We start from the raw sequence: 16,384 nt of genomic DNA, 5'->3' as shown, positions 1-16,384 counted from the left end.
TCCCCTGATGCAACGTATTTTCTGACTTCCATTTTGAAGTTAAGACATTTAAAGATTATATAGGTTGGTTTAATGTAGCAGTTTCCACAATCCAGTGTCTTTCAGCAGCTATTGCTTTTTGTACATTAGCTTTTAAAAATTCGAAGTCAACAAAACACCATATAGGACCCAGACTCCCTGTGTATTTTCCATTCTTATGTGGCTTTTTTAAAAAGAGATTTTATTTATTTATTATGTATACAACATTCTGCTTCCATGTATATCAGCACCAGATCTCATATCAGATGGTTGTGAGCCACCATGTGGTTGCTGGGAATTGAACTCAGGACCTCTGGAAGAGCAGTCAGTGCTCTTAACCTCTAAGCCATCTCTCCAGCCCCAGTGGCTTATTTTTTTATTGCTTTACTTTTTCTTTAAAGACTTTATTATTTTAAAACTATTTAACTTTAAAACTATGACTTTCTATATCCGTTTTCCACTGTAACTCTTTAGAGGTTTTCTCCATCTGGACCATTTACTGCACACCTGTAGCCTTCTCTGAACACATGAGGAGCCAAGCCATAAACCTGCAGCTCCACTCCAGCTGAGCTGGAAGCTGGGCTCTGTCCTGCTCTGGCCCATGAGAGCCAAGCTTTATGCCCGCAGCACCAGCCATGGGCAGCATTTACCTGCCCCAGCTCTGGGAATTTGCTGACCCATGTTGTTTCTACTTAGTGTGCCACAAGTGCCCACTGTCCAGCAGCTGTGCCTCTGTGAGCTGCAAGCACTGGGTTTCTAGGAAGCTGCCTCATTTTTTGTTTGTTTTGTTTTTTTAAGATTTCTCAGGCTCTATATGGAAATAGCGCCCGGAGGTTGGACGCCGTACATAACTAGTCTTTCTCTGTCCCACCAGCCAGCTCTCAAATAATGACACAGAGGCTAATTATTCATTATGAAAGCTTGGCCTTTAGCTTAGGCTTGTCTTTACCAGCTCTTACAGCCTAAATCAACCCATTCACATTAATCTATGTTTTATCACTTGGTGTTACCTCTCTTCCATCTTCACCTTCTGTTTCCTCTCCATGTCTCCTGGATGCCTAGATTCTCCTCTTCCTTTCTCTCCCTGAAATCCTGCCTATCCCTCCTGCCTAACTATTGACTGTTTAGCTTTTTATTACATGAATCACAGCAAATGCATCTTCACACTGTATACAAATATCCCACAGCAAAGGACTGGAGGGGATGAATTTGCTTCAGAGGAGAACTAATCTAATTATCCTTCAAGTCCAAGCCATCCCCATAAGCATCACCTATCTCTTAATACCATGGCCTTGAAGTTAAGTTCCAAGGTAGGAATTGTGAATAGGCACCTTCATGATACAGCAATTGCCCAGCTACTGACTACATTTCCCAACCTCCCTTGCAGCCAGGCGTGGTCACAGGACTAAGCTCAGGCCAATGGGAAGTGAGGGGCAGCAACCTCTGCGTTTATCCTTTTCCTTCCTGCTTGTTTCAGTGAGCAGGAGCTGGAGGGGGAAAGGAGTCTGTTCCTCCAACTGAGCTGAGGAGAGGCCACTGTACCACCTGGGCTGCTGCTGCTAGGCTGTTTCTTCAAAGATAATAAACCTTGATCTTATTGAAGCCAGAGTCATGAAGAGGGTCTCTTTTCTCCCTCTGCTTCCTGCTTTGACAGATCCCTTTCCTGAAGCAATGAGGGTAGAACGCTTTGTCCCAAAGCCCCAGGTGGCTTTCAGGATGAAGACTGTTCTGTGCATGTCCCTGGAGCGTCCTGCTTCTGGCTGGGTACTGGATGGAACCCCTGCAGCTGCCCTCTACTCGCAGCAGTCTTCCCACTGGCCACCTCTGAGCCCCCAGTTCAACCCTACTTGACCCAGCAGACATCTGTCTCCCCCAGGCTGTGGATCCAAGGAAGGTGGAGACCACATCTGTTGAGCAGCTTCCAGCAGCACCTGGTGCATGAGACTGCTTTAGTCGGTTGGAAAAAGTATGTAAATGGGGGAAGGTGTTATAAGCCAGGGGCTTTTGTTAGTCTTTTTTTTTTTTTTTTTTAAGCAAGTGACAGATCTGCCACTCAAAGGCTAGTGACAAAAGAGTTGGGTATGACAGAGCTGAGAGGTGTGGTGCGGGACAGACTTCTCCCTCCATTGCTGTCTGCTTTTCCTATTGAAGCTTTAGAAAGGGCAGCATACTCCTGCAGGCTGTCTTCCTCCAGCCACTACAGGGTCAGGGTTTCCTACTTTATTAATTGTTCCAGCAAAAGTTCACGCACTCATGGACTAGTACAACCTGTGTCGTGAGACCCCCCCCCCACTATGTAAGATCCAATTATCAAGACCCTGCTAGCCTTATACTTGGGGTGACCTCTGAGTTGATCAGGATGAACATTCAGGAAGGAGATGCGGTAGGGCATAGGGGCTTCCCCAGCCCGGATAGAGGAGAGACATGGTGTGGGTGGAGGTGGGGACAGGAAAGCTTGTATTGTGTCCTGAGTTTGACTTCTGTGAGAGAACAGCCTGAATGGTAATGAGAGCACAGGCCTGTGAGGCTGACTGAGGCTGTGTGTACACTAGCTGAGGAAACTTGGTTGCTTCAGGACTTTATCCAGTCTTTGCCACCCACTTGGAAAGTGGAGAAATGGCATCCTAAGTGACAGGGACCTTGCGGGGACTTCACAGGAAGCAACATAGAAGGAGGGGCTGTGTAATAAAGTGGAGAGGCTTGGAAGCGTTGGGAGCGAGAAAGGTATCTGGAGCCATGCTGGAAAATCCCTTTTCATTTTTTATTTCCCAACCCCAGCTGGCCTTGAACCTGTGATCCTTCTATTACAACCTCCTGAGTGCAAGGTTTCCAGGGTGCGCCCCCCCCCAACAGTAAATCCATTAAACATTCTGAACAGGTGCTGCTTGAAGGACTGGCCCCGACAGATGACAATGCCACTTTGTCAAGAAAAGGCTTGTTTTCTCTAAGGACATGAAGCCAGAAAAGGGGACAGTGCCCCTTGAGGACCAGATGGGAGCAAGCATGTCCCTCTGTGTCCTGAGCTCACAGCTCTGAGGATGAGCAGAAATGTCATTCATCATTGCAGAGCTCCTTGTTGGCAAGTGGTTAGAGCTGACTGCTCACATGTTAATCCCACTGGATGACAGTAAAGACCATTAACCAAAATGTGTTAGTCAAATTAAGCAAGATTTATTTTCTGCCAGACAGGGCTGTCTCCCTAACATGGGGTTTGAAAGAACAGCATGCAACACAGGAGAAAGTGGGGTTTATATCGCTTAAAACTGTTAAGACTTGGATTATGGGGTCTGTTTGTTTGGGGTTTGGGGTTTTGGTTTTTCAAGATAAAGTTTCTCTGTGTAGCCCTGACTGTCCTGGAACTCACTCTGTAGACCAGGCTAGCCTCAGCTCAGAGATCCACCTGCCTCTGCCTCCTAAGTGCTGGCATCAAAGGCAAGAATCATCACCACCCACCAACTTGGGGGACAGTTCTAAAGGTTGGGGGATTTCCAGAAGAACTTAGCAGGACATTTCAAAATTATTTGGCAGAACGTCTTATCTTATGAGGGTGGGTACAGGTCAAGACTCTGTCAGGTGCGAACCAAGTCAAATTTCAAGAAGATTCAAGTTAAATTCTAAGACATAGAAACTTAAAGGATTTGTTGTTGTTTTATTTTGTTTTGTTTTGTTTTCTAGAGACAAGATCTGTTTGTGTAGCCCTTGCTGTCCTGGAACTCACTCTGTACACCAGGCTGGCCTTAAACTCACAGAGATATGCCTGCTTCTGCCTCCCCAGTGGTGGGAGCAAAGGTGTGCACCACCACCACCCAGCTGAAACTTGTTTTATAGGAACAGAAATGACCTTATTTTTGACCTTGTAACAAGATGACTACCAATCTTGAAATGGAGTCAGGCTGGTTCATCACATGCCATCCCCCAAAAAGAATTTTGGATGGTGTGGCAGTTAAAATGAGATTTTCTGCAAGGAACAGAAAATCTCTAATTAATACTGCTTTTAAAAGACAGATGTGAAGTCAGGTGTGGTGCACACCTTTAGTCCCAGCACTGAGGAGGCAGAGGCAGGTAGATCTCTGATTTTGAGGCCAGTCTGGTCTACAGATCAAGTTCCAGGACAGACAGCCAGGGCTACACAGAAAAAACCCTGTCTCAAAAAAAAAAAAAAAAAAAAAAAAAAACTAAAAAAGAGAAGAGAGTCCTAGAGGTGGACAGCCATGGTAGATACTTCAAAATGGATCTCCCCTGACCCCAATATAGAACTTCCTCTCACTTTATGACTGGGGAACTCAAGCCCAGAAGACAAAGAATGGCTTACTGACAGCTGTCAATCAATATAACAGCAGCTGCAAAAGAAGCAAAACCTCTGTTGAAGGAAATTGATGGCCAGAGACCCCAGGTGGGAAAGCAGCAAGCCTTCAGTTGCCACAGCAAACAAACTCTCTGCAGACTTAAGGTCTGACAGCCCTTCCCTGAATCTCTCCTTATTTTTGTGCTCACGTTCAGCCAACCAGAGTCAGCTTGTTTCCCAGTAGAGCTGGGTTAGTCTGAGGTTTCAGTACTTCTGGGCCTGGTTGCTGGTTCCCTGCTCCAGCAGCTGGAAATGAGAAGGACTCACGTGAGTGGCCATCCGTTTTATCCTTTTCAGTTGTTAGGTCCTAAGTTAGTAATACAGTACCGCCCCCTTTGTACTCTTTGTACTGCCTCCTCCATTCTTGGAGAGGGAAAGACGAGAGCCCACTTGGGTGACAGGAGATGGTCCCTACAATCACCTCACCAAGTCGTAGACCATCCATTGACCTGGGGCCCCAGGGAACAAAGACACATCTCAAACTTCACACCCTGGAGCTTCTGTTGCTTCCTGGAAGCTGAAGGGAAAGGGAAAGAAAGACCGGATGTGGGCAAAGGTGACATTTTTTAGGCTACACACTGCGGCTTCAGTGGAGCCTGCATTTGACTGGGTCAGAGTGTGGAGCAGTTCACACCTCAGATGACTGCTACGACAGCAATGCAGTCATCTCAGTGGCTTTTGGTGTGGTCAGGGGAAGACAACAGAGAGAGAGAGAGAGAGAGAGAGAGAGAGAGAGAGAGAGAGAGTTGCCAGTGTCCCTCCAAAGGGAACCGAGGCAGCCGCCAAAGCTAGAGAGAGGTAGAGAGAGAGCTGTGTGGTTGCAAGGTGACATCGCCAATAGGGTACCCCCCAACTCATCAGCAAACAAATCCTGATGTGGAGATAAGGGTCAGGGAGGCAGTACTAAGGGCCAGGGAGCTGCTGCAGTGGATGGTCTAAAATATCCCTTTTCAAAACAAAAGAAGTGTGAAGAAATGAAAAATGGGGGCAACAAAGAGTGTGTGCTAAGACTTGGTATTCTAAGCCAGTACTTTGAATTTAACAGGTATGATGTTGCCCTCAAAAAAAAACACAAAACAAAAACCAAGAGAAGCAACTAAATTCTCAATTAAAAATGTCAGGATAGCCGGGCGTTGGTGGCACACGCCTTTAATCCCAGCACTCGGGAGGCAGAGGCAGGCAGATCTCTGTGAGTTTGAGGCCAGCCTGGTCTATAGAGCGAGTGCCAGGATAGGCTCCAAAGCTACACAGAGAAACCCTGTCTCGGAAAAAAAAAAAAAAAAGTCAGGAATGCATGATGACAGTGTCACAATAATAGAGAATGTCAATGAAGACACAGAGTATCTTTTTAAAAGCAAATAGAGATCTGAGGGTGTCAGTCAGTGATAGGCCCCAGTGCTACATGCGAGACTCTGACTTAAATCCCGGTACTTGAAACAATGGGCATTGCTGCTCTTCTGGAAGACCAGACAGAGTTTGGTTCCCGGCACCCACACTGGGTGGCTCACAACTGCCTGTGACTCCAGCTCCAGGGGTTCTGACACCCTCCTCTGCAGGTACCGGCACACCTGTGGTATATGCATGTACACATAAATAAAGTTTAAAAAAGAAAAACAAGGAAAATTGCAAATGCTAGAGAACGGCCATCGTAGGTTTTAAAGTGGCTGAAGAAAGAATTGATGACTTTGAAAGTAGTTTGAGAGATCATTTTACTCAGTGTATAAAGAGAGAATGAAGACAAAGACTCCAAATCTAAGCATACCAGCATTTGCTCGATGGAAATGTTCAACATTGTCCAGTGAGAGGAGACAGAAGTAAAGAAAAATATTTGCTACAGTTAAGAACGAGAACTTCCTAGTGTTCTGACAGTTTAATTAATTCCAAGCTGGACAGACATGACCACCCATGAAGTGGACATGGCGGGGTCAAAACACCAGAGTCAAGAGCAATGATGAGATCTCAAAGACAGCAGGAAAAAGTGGGCCTGCTTTCTTGGGAGAAAGTGTCACACTGCAACTAGGGGGACAGGGTGATGGGAACACAGAGAAATTGTAGATGGCCCTGGGATGGCACCTTAAGTGCGATGACAGATGAGATAAAGACATTTCCACACAAACAAATCCTGAGATGATCCATGGGAAGCAGACCCATCAGAAACACCAAAGGAAGTGCTTGGGGCAAGCCAGACGCAGGTGACTTCATACAGTGAGCAAACTCACAAAACAAAAGCCAGAGAACCAATAAAGTAACAATTTTTTTTTTTTTTTTGGTTTTTTCGTTTTTCGAGACAGGGATTCCCTGTGTAGCTTTAGAGCCTGTCCTGGAACAAGCTCTTGTAGACCAGGCTGGTCTCAAACTTACAGAGATCTGCCTGCCTCTGTTTCCCAAGTGCTGGGATTAAAGGTGTGTAACAATGCCATTTTAATAGAAATAGAATTATACTCAATGTAATTAAAAGTGAAATACAGTAAGTACATACATACATTCTTCTTCATTTATCTTAAGCAGTTGTACAAAACAGTATGTATAACATAATGTACTATTGAGTTTCTACTGTATTCAAATGTTACATTTAGTACAAAGGGGGAAAAAAAAAGACAGGAGACACAGAAAATAAACAATGAAAGTGCCAAGATACAAATCCAGTCACACCACTCAAAACTTTAAGGATGAGTGGGACAATTCAGTCAGAGATTGTCGGGGCTGAGGGGAAGCTCACTGGTGGCATGCTGGCATAGTCTGTATAAAGATATTAACACAATACCCAGTATGGAGGTGCGGGAACGCCAGAGAGTGTCACCCAAAGAAACAAGCCCAACTGCACGTTGTCTACGGAGGTTCACTTTAGAGTCAGATTATGGAAACAGAAGTGTTCTAACTGCCACTAGAAGCCTGCATGGGCTGTGTATGAGGCAAAATGGATTTCAGAGCACTGGGGATGCAGCTCGACAGTAGAATCCTTGCCTAGCATAACAATAAATAAATAAACCAACAAATACTTTTAGTTAGGTTGAATTTTGATTTGTTCCGGGTTTTTTCCTTTTCTTTCTTTTCTTTTCTTTCTTTCTTTCTTTTTGAGTCACCTGTGTTCCTGCAGGTAACCCCTCACCTGTGCGCCTGTGAGTAAATACTCACCTACGTTCCTGTGAGTGACCCCCACCCATGCTCCTGTAAGAAACCTCTCATGCCTGTGCCTGTGAGTGACCCCAGGAAAGCCATCGCTTCACCGAGTTGGACTTCATGGAATTCTTTTGGTGTGTCATTGTTTCCCCCCTATCTGGGGGAAACAGACTTTTTCTTCTGTGTCCTCAGGAAAAGTCACCACAACAGAGCCATTCTCGTCATCATATGAGTCCACTGTAGCCCAAATGTCACACAACTATACCTGGGTAATAAATACAGAGGCAAAAGGCTAAGAATAAAAGCAAAGTCCCTACACTTTGGGCTGGTGAGATAGTTCAGCAGGTAAAAGCACTTGTCTAACCAAGCACACAAGCCTAACCACCCATGTCCCACTCAGAACCCACAGCAGAAGGAGACAACCGCCACCCAAAAGTCCTCTGACCTTCACACATGCACCTTGTGTACACACACACACCAAAAAAAAAAAAAAAAAAAAAATACAAGAATTGACTTGCAAGTTGCCACACTTCAACAAGTGGGCCAGGACCACTTGAATCTGGGGCCCAGTTGCTCCGAGGCCTTCTGCAGTCGTCTGTAGCCTCACTCCTCACAACCCATGGCCCTAACACAAATGGTCAGTCTGAAGAAAGACAACTTAGGGGCTAGAGAGTGAGTCAACAATTAAGAACTCAGGGGCTTGCTTTTAATTCCCAGCACCAGTGCCAGGTGGCTCACAACAGCCTGTAACTCCAGTGCTGGGGGATCCAATACCTCCGGCCTCCGTACCCCAACACATACACACATGCATACATATAATTAAAAATAATAAAATAAATCAAAACAAGACAACTTTATACTTAACAAGATCCAATGGCAATAAAGTAAAGGATAAAATACACGTAATTATCTTAAGATATGGAGCACCCATATACGAGAATAATACTCAGAGGGATGACATTCGATGTATGCTACCATGTGGGTAAAATTTCAAAGCATTATGCATAAGAAAGAGGCTTGTTACAAAATAAACTATGGAAACTGCATTTTTTTTCTCAATGAATTTGCACCTTCCCATATCCATTCCATTAAAATAACAAATGCATAGCCTATCTGACAAAGGGACTCTGCATCTTTGGATTCTCCAAGGCAACCGTGTAAGGCTGGAAGGCAGTAAAGACTTCCATTGTCTAGAACAGTGAAACAACGGAAATAACCTCGGCATCCAGTCCTGGGCGAGGGAGCTAAATAAGGCCTGACACATCGATTCACTAAACAATGCAGGAGCTGAGGCAAACAGGTCGTCTTAGTAGTTTCACAAGTCGGCCTCAGATACACTGGAGTAGAAAGAACAAGGTAAAGTATGTTGTATAATGTCTAATGCAAATTCTGACAGAATCACCCCCCTCACTAAGGATAAAGGAGACTGAGAGTGCTGGGAACCATGGCACATTCCCCAGCTTCAGGGCTGGCAGTCTGAGCTGTAGGTAGCTGCTCAGCGAGACTGGAACAAGGCCTGCTTTTCCTCTCTCCTCCTCCATCTGTGTCACCCTCAGAACTGAGAGCTGAGAAGGCTATGGGCACCCAGGGCACCAGGGGGAGACAGGGCTGGAGTCCCATTCTAGGTAAACAGGGCTTTCACCCAATTAGGGCCACTCATCCCTGGTTGGGAGATGTGGAGGAGGCTGGGATGGATGGAGGACTGTGAGACCCACTTAGCTCCAGGATCCCTCTGGCTGTGCTGAACATCCTTCTCGGGAGTGTCTGACTATGAGGTTGTGGCGTGTGTGGCTCCAGGATGCTGCCCCACATTGCTTTGGTGAATCCCGGGACAGCAGCAGGGTGGATAAAGCTCCTCTCTCCCCGAGGACTTGTCTTCACCCTGCTGTGGGAGCTCTGAACAGGAGAAAGAGCCAATGTGGAGCCTTTCATAAAGCTTGCTGTCTCACCTGGGGAGGAGGGCGACACCACCCTGTCCTCCAGTTGGCCACCACAGTTCCTTGGAGCATGCTCTCAGGCCCCCTCAAGGGTTGGTCTCACTCTCATAAGGTGACCTCTGGGGGCTATAAGAAGCCAACTATCACTTTAGGTCTGCAGCTAGCTGGGTACCCGGACCATCCACCTCTGCTCCCTGGGAGCACCTCAAGGTGGTTTCCGTAAGTTGGGGACATTGCATAACTTCACCAACTGCCATGCCGGATATATTTTGCAACCCAGGCCACTGTGCCACACATGCTGGTTGGCACAGCCAGGCTTCCCGCAGAGGCCGGAGGAAGTCTGAGAGTGAGAGGTACTGACTGACTGCACCCCCTGACACCTGGGATCCCCAGGCTGCCCCTCCTTCTGTAGGCCACACTTGGACCCAGCTGGGGTTGATGGCCCCACTGTTCTGCTTCAGAGGGGAGATGAGACATTTACGTGCCAATCAGAGGGGTTTGGGCTTCTGAGAAGCCACCATCATGTGTCACAGGCTTTTCTTGGAGTTCAAGTGGAGATACAGACTCAAAGTCCCATTGGGAGAGTTCACCTCACCTACCCCATGGACTGACTCCCACCATATTAGGCAAAGACCGAGAATTCATAGGGTAAAGCTTAGCCATGTTCAAGGACACATACAGGGAGTTTCAGGGACTTGGCAGATATTCTGGTCATTGGGAGGATGTGAGGGTTCCCTGGTGGGTAAAGGAAGAGATCTCTCTCTCCTCATCCTGTGCACCTCTCAACATGGTCAGTATGAGCAGGTGACCAAGCCAGCTCAGTCTTGGCTCTCTCCACATGTTCCCATGGGCCATCGGACCCAGTTGTTGGGACCCCATGGATTCAGAGAAGAGGATGTTCCCAATGCTCTGAGTTTCTCCCAGAGCATGGCCAGGGGTCACGGGGAAAGTGGGAGCAGACAAGGTATGGGGACACATCTCCTTCCTGGTTTGGGTTATCATTGGACACAGGGCAGGCTGGGTTGCACACTCCTGATGTGTCCCCTCACTATGGGAAGAGCTGTTTGCGGAATCCATTCTTAAAACAACACTGAGGAAAAAGAGCTGCTCCCTGAAGGTCAGACATCTGCTTGGGGACAGCCTGGTTCTGATGACTGGCCAGGACACAGCCCCCTGCTCTGCTCTGGCTGCAGGATACCCAAAGGTGCCCTAACTCTAGCTCTCCTCCAAGGCCCACACTGCTGCACAGTCCTCCCCAGCCCTCCCCAGCCCTCCCCAGCCCTCCCCAGCCCTCCCCAGCCTTCCCTGCTCATCCTGCCCCTTCACTTTCCAAAGAGATGCCTGCTTCAGAACTTTCTTGGAGTCTCTTCTCTGGGGAGCCAACCTAGCAGGGAATCTGCTGGACCACAGAGCAACCAGACCCAGGATATGGATGTTCGGTTCCATCTGGGAGTGTCTGCCTCTCCATGTTGGTCGGCTCCAGCCCGTGATGTCCTGGATGTCTTGTAGGCTGCAAGAAACTGGTATGGCACCCTCAGGTTTGAAGGAGAACGGCTTAGACAGGTTTGTGCCCATCAGGGTTTCTCTATCGAGATCCCTAGGAGACCTGAGGGCATGTCACATGACAGAGCTTGGGTTGAGTCTAAATACCTCTGCATTGGTCTGTTTTGGAAATCTCTATAGTATGCCAAGGGCAGGGAAGGCTTCTGGTCACCTTTTAATTCCCATAGTAAAGGGGACACCTGTGAAACTACCTCCATGCAAAACCAAGACCGCCACCAGCACTTCCCTACCCACAATGCAGCAGGAGTGATGCCATGGACAGGAACAGAGGGACCACTGTGCTGGTTAAATAGTTTTGTCACCTTGACACAAGCTAGAGTCCTCTGGGAAGAGGGAATCTCAGCTGAGGGATTGCCTCCATCAGTTTGGACTGTATGCAAGGGGTGTTTTCTTGATTAACAATTGATGTGGGAGGGTCCATTCCAGCGTGGGTGGTGCCATACCTGGGCAGGCGGCCCTGGGTTGTATAAGAAAGCAGGGTAAGCAAGCCAGAAGGAGTGTGCCAGTAAGCAGCCCCCCTCCACGGTTCCTGTCTCTGCTCTTGCTTGAGTTCCTGCCCTGACTTCCCCCAGTGATAGGCTGTGTGTGATGTGGAAGTCTGAGCCAAACAAATCCTTTCCTCCCCAAGTTGTTTTTGGTCATGTTTTAGCACAGAATAGAAAGAAAATTAGACTCGGGAGACAAAGCGGGGTGGATCTCTATGAGTTTGAGGCCAGCCTGGTCTGCATAGTGAGTTACAGGCCAGCCTCGGAGGTGGGGGGGGGGCTGCATCTAAAACAAACAAACAAGCAAGCAAACAAACAGCAGCAAACTAGGACATGTGCTCACTGATGCCCTTCAGTTACTCAACAAGGAGTCACAAACCCTCTCAAGGAAGAACTGAAGAAGGGCTACATAGAACTGAAGACTATAGGTGTGGCTTGATCCAGGGCCTTCAGAGATAAGCTTTATTTTCTGTGGTTGGGGTCTGTTTCCTTTTGGGGGAATATTCTTGGGAATCCTCTCAATTTGTGTGGCATTATTCCAGTCATTCCAGCATGCCACACATACAGTCGTGGGGTGCAGAGTAGGGCCTTCATCTCATTCTAGCTGCACAAAGCCCTGGACTCACCTTGACCAGTTTATTGATGGGGCTCTGCCATCCATCAGTCAATCTCTGTGGCTTGAAGGAATTTCAGGGTCCTAATTGGTCACAGCTCACATTCCCCTGTATTTACAGAGCATCTGCCTGGTGTTAGGCCCTGTCTCAGGTTCTCGGATTACAGAGATACGTTGATCATTCATTCATCCTCACAAACTCACTTCCCGTTCCCGTAAAGTCAGCTGCACAGTCTGCTTTCAAATAATCCATTATCTGATTTGATTCACATGAAGATCGTGTATAGAGACTGTTAGAGACAGTAGCTTATCTGCAGATAAGCTAGCAGAGTCCAGAGGGTTGGATAGTTCACGGACAGTAGATGCCTGATAAACCCTGACCTGGGGGAGGAGCAGATGCCAGCGGGCCTCAGCTTGCCTGGCTGGAGGTAGCAGAGGGTTGTAGACTGCAGAGGAGCCAAAGCCCCTGCACCCAAGTGGGAGGAAACTGAGGTGCTACAGCTGCCTGCAGCTGGGAGCCCAGCACGGCCCACCAGGGTCTCCAAGCTGTAGGACTTACAAGGTTCCTTTACCAACAGCTGGCAGACTGGCTCTGGGAAGTTACTGTTCCATGCCACAGAGACAGACATGGGCATTTTTTATGAAGTAGGTTGGGGATGTCATTCTGCTCCTCCATCCTGGCTGTTCCTCTCCACCCTCAGACAGATTTGCTGGATTTCCTTTCATCATTTTTTAGTGGTCCCCTGAATGGGAACGTGACTGTGTCAACTCCATGATCATCACAAGAACATCCAGGGGACAGAGAGGAAGGTCCCCACTCCTAGAGTCTATAAGAAGAGTGAGCCCTGCCCCTAGAGTCTCCTCCTGTGGCCATGCAGCCATAGTCATGGTCCTCACCTAATCCACAGGACTCAGTTATATCCAACGGAACAAATATGGCAGTAAGCCAAACCAGAGTGAAGCTAGTTTATGTCTCAGGGTAGAGTGTGAGGTGATGTGGCTGACTTGTGTGCCCACAGTAACACAGTCCCAGATTCTTCCTGCCTCATGTTATTGCCATTTTATTTGGAGACTTTCTCATGATACATGGTGCACTGACTCCACCTACCACACCTATCCCAGCCAGCTGGAAATGGGGAAGGTCCCAGAGATAGTCCACTGTGCTCTAAAGCAAGGAGCTGCTAGATCAGTGTTTCTCAACCTGTGGGCCATGACCCCCTTTGGCAACCTTCCATCTCCAAAAATATTTACATTTCAATTCATAACAGTAGAAAAATTACAGTTATGAAGTAGCAATGAAATAATTTTATGGTCAGGTGTCACCACAACATGAGGAAATGTATTAAAGGGTCTCAGCATTAGGAAGGTTGAGAACCACTGCTCTGGATGGGACAGTTGTGGAGGTGGCCGTGGGCTGGAGTCCAGTTGTGAACAACAAAAGACTGTAACTGGTCATTGAGCCCCAGGGGTTACAAGTGCCATCCTTGGCTTTTTTTTAATGATTTCTTTTTTTATAGAATTTATTTAAGGGGTTGGAGAGATGGCTCAGAGGTTAAGAGCATTGCCTGCTCTTCCAGAGTTCCTGAGTTCAATTCCCAGCAACCACATGGTGGCTCACAACTATCCATTATGAGATCTGGTGCCCTCTTCTGGTGTGCAGATATACATGGAAGCAGAATGTTGTATAATAAATAAATAAATAAATAAAATCTTAAAAAAAGAATTTATTTAAATTTATTTCATGTGCATTAGTGTGAAAGTGTCAGATCCCCTGGAACTGGAGTTATAGACAGTTGTGAACTGCCATATGGGTGCTGGGAATTGAACCTGGGTCCTCTGGAAAAGCAACCGCCAAGCCATCTCTCCAGCCCCCATCCCTGGCTTTTTAAAATGTGGGTTCTGGGGATCAAACTTAGCTCTTCAATCTTGCAAGGGAAGTCCTTCCAACTGAGTTCCTAAAACAAGCATTTGAACACAAGCTCATACAATACTAGCCTCCATATCTTTGAAGGCTTGTCAGGCCACAGCTTGAGTTTCTGCTTTCAGTTGTGTTTCAAGAGAACTTTGCCAGAACTGTGCCTGCTCCCATCCTCCAAGGCTCCCACCCAACGAGAGCACTGCTTTGTTAGGTCATCATAAACTGTTTGGAATAAACAGCTAATTTTTCCCCGTTCCCAACAGGCTGCCCTCTGAAGGTGATGTCTTGGACCTGTTCTCTTTGGTAGGGCGTTTTTCTTTGCTAACCACAAGTTTGGAATCTAGAAGACTAACAGGACAAACTGCATCTTCTCAGCTACAACCTAGAGAAGGTCATCTGCTGGCTTCCTTTCCCTGTGTGGTACACGCCTGTGTCTCCAATATCTTAGAGTGTCTTAGTTAGTTACCAATACAAGACCAAAAGCAATTTGAGGAGGAAAAGGTTGTGTGGCTTATACTTCCACATCATAGTCCATCACTGAAAGATGTCAAAACAGGAACTCCAGCAGGGCAGGAACCTGGAGGCAGGAGCTAATGAAGAAGCCATGGAAGGGTGCTGCTTACCATCTTGCTCATCATGGCTTGCTCAGCCTGCTCTCTCATAGAACCCTGGACCACAATGGACTGGGCCCTCCCACATCAATCACTAATAAGAAAATACCCTACAGTCAGATCTTATGGAAGCATTTCTTCAACTGAGGTTCCTTCCTTTCCATTGAGTCTAGCTTGTGTCAAGTAGACATAAAACTAGCTAGCACACGCAGGTATGCCAGACCTTCCTCTTTTGGCTTTCTGCCTCATAATGGTCAAACATATCCTCTAGGAATTTCAGAAGCTGGGTAATATGGAAGACAAATGTTTTAAGAACCTGCAAGTCTGAAAGTATCTTTATTATTTTGCTTGGTGGATAGTTTAGTTGGGTATAAACTTTGAAGCAGGAAACCATGACTCTTATATTTTGTGTGTTCTTCCCCCAATTTCAGGACACGGCTGGTGAACTCTTTGTGTGCTGATGTCCCCTGGCTGGGTCTTGGCTTCTCCCATCACTGGTTTAAGATTCTGTATTCTTGCCTCGACCGTGACCTGTTTCCGAAGACTCTACAGGAACATCTTGAAGCAAAGTGGAAAATGGAGTCTGTGGTTGCAGAAGTCAGCAGAAGATTTGGGGAGAGTTTCAGGGAATCAGAACCTGGATTAGTGTGAGGAATGTCTTCCAAACAGTGGGAGCTCAGAAGGGTGTTCTCAGAAGGAGTGAACTCCTAGACAAAGGAGGCATGCAAGAACTGGTGGCCATCTTGTAGAGAGTTAGTCTCTAGCCATGTTGAGAAGAGCACAGCAGTCTGAGTGGAATCTGAGGAGCAGTGAAGTCGGAACACTTTGAGGATTGCCCCTTTGGTTTGAGCATAGGTAGAGGTAAGAACTAGTGGCCAGCTGCTTTGCTTTTCTGATTTTCAGCTTGAAGCTTGAACCCCAATATCAGTCTCCGGTCTTTTACTTTTTGTATTACTGAATCTCATCCTACCACATTCCCAAGTGGCTGTCATTCTGCATCCCCACCAATACCGTATGAAAAATCTGGTTGGTCCACATTGTCCCCCACACTAGGTTCTGTTAACATTCAACCAGTTGTGTTTGTGAGGTCATTTGTGTTTCCTTGGGGATAAATGATGCTAAGGAATTTGTTGTCTTTCTATTGGCCATTCAAACACTGTCTTTCATGAGGTGTCTGTTCAGACTGTTGGTCCATTTAAAATGCTTGTTGTGGAACCTCAAAAATTTTCTTTCACAGAGAAAAAATTAAGCAATGATAACAATGTATCCACCCCGCAGAGGCTATTTCATAAGGCACAAAAGCAGGGGAACACTTCTCAGCTAAATTTACAGGACAAGTACTACCTTGATGCCAAAATATCCAGCATCAATCTACATAATTTACTATGGTAAAAGAGCAAGTGGTAAGAATTATGAGCCCAGGAGGCTGGGGGATGGCACAGTGGTTAAGATTAGTGCTCTTACAGAGGGCCTGGGTTTGATTCCCAGCACCCACATGGAGGCTCGCAACCCTCTGTTACTTCAGTTCAAGGTTATCCAATGTCCTTTTGGTACCTCCTCGAGCACCAGGCACCCATGTGGCACCTCTACATATATGTAGTTGTGTTGTAGCAGTTTTCTCCAAGACTGAAACGTTCTATCCTTCAGGGAGAGTCACTCTCAGATAAGCTGCAAAGGTGACTCTCAGATAAGCCCAGCTGTCTGGAGGAAGCAGAGACCAGCCAAAATGCCGAGAAGAAACAAAGTCAGGCTGAGTCACCTGAAGGGACACTGT

At 46.9% G+C, this 16,384-nt stretch overlaps 1 long non-coding RNA gene across 1 annotated transcript; it reads left to right on the top strand.

Moving 5' to 3' along the window:
* The first annotated feature begins 1,495 nt into the window (after window positions 1-1,495).
* On the top strand, window positions 1,496-8,529 carry LOC118239279. Its single transcript, XR_004771140.1, has 2 exons — window positions 1,496-1,984; window positions 7,461-8,529. It is a non-coding gene; the product is annotated as an uncharacterized LOC118239279 (long non-coding RNA).
* The last annotated feature ends 7,855 nt before the right edge of the window (window positions 8,530-16,384 follow it).

Source organism: Cricetulus griseus, chromosome 8, assembly GCF_003668045.3.
Source record: "Cricetulus griseus strain 17A/GY chromosome 8, alternate assembly CriGri-PICRH-1.0, whole genome shotgun sequence".
In the NCBI taxonomy this organism is placed as follows: domain Eukaryota; kingdom Metazoa; phylum Chordata; class Mammalia; order Rodentia; family Cricetidae; genus Cricetulus; species Cricetulus griseus.
This window is presented reverse-complemented; position numbering and strand designations above follow the sequence as displayed.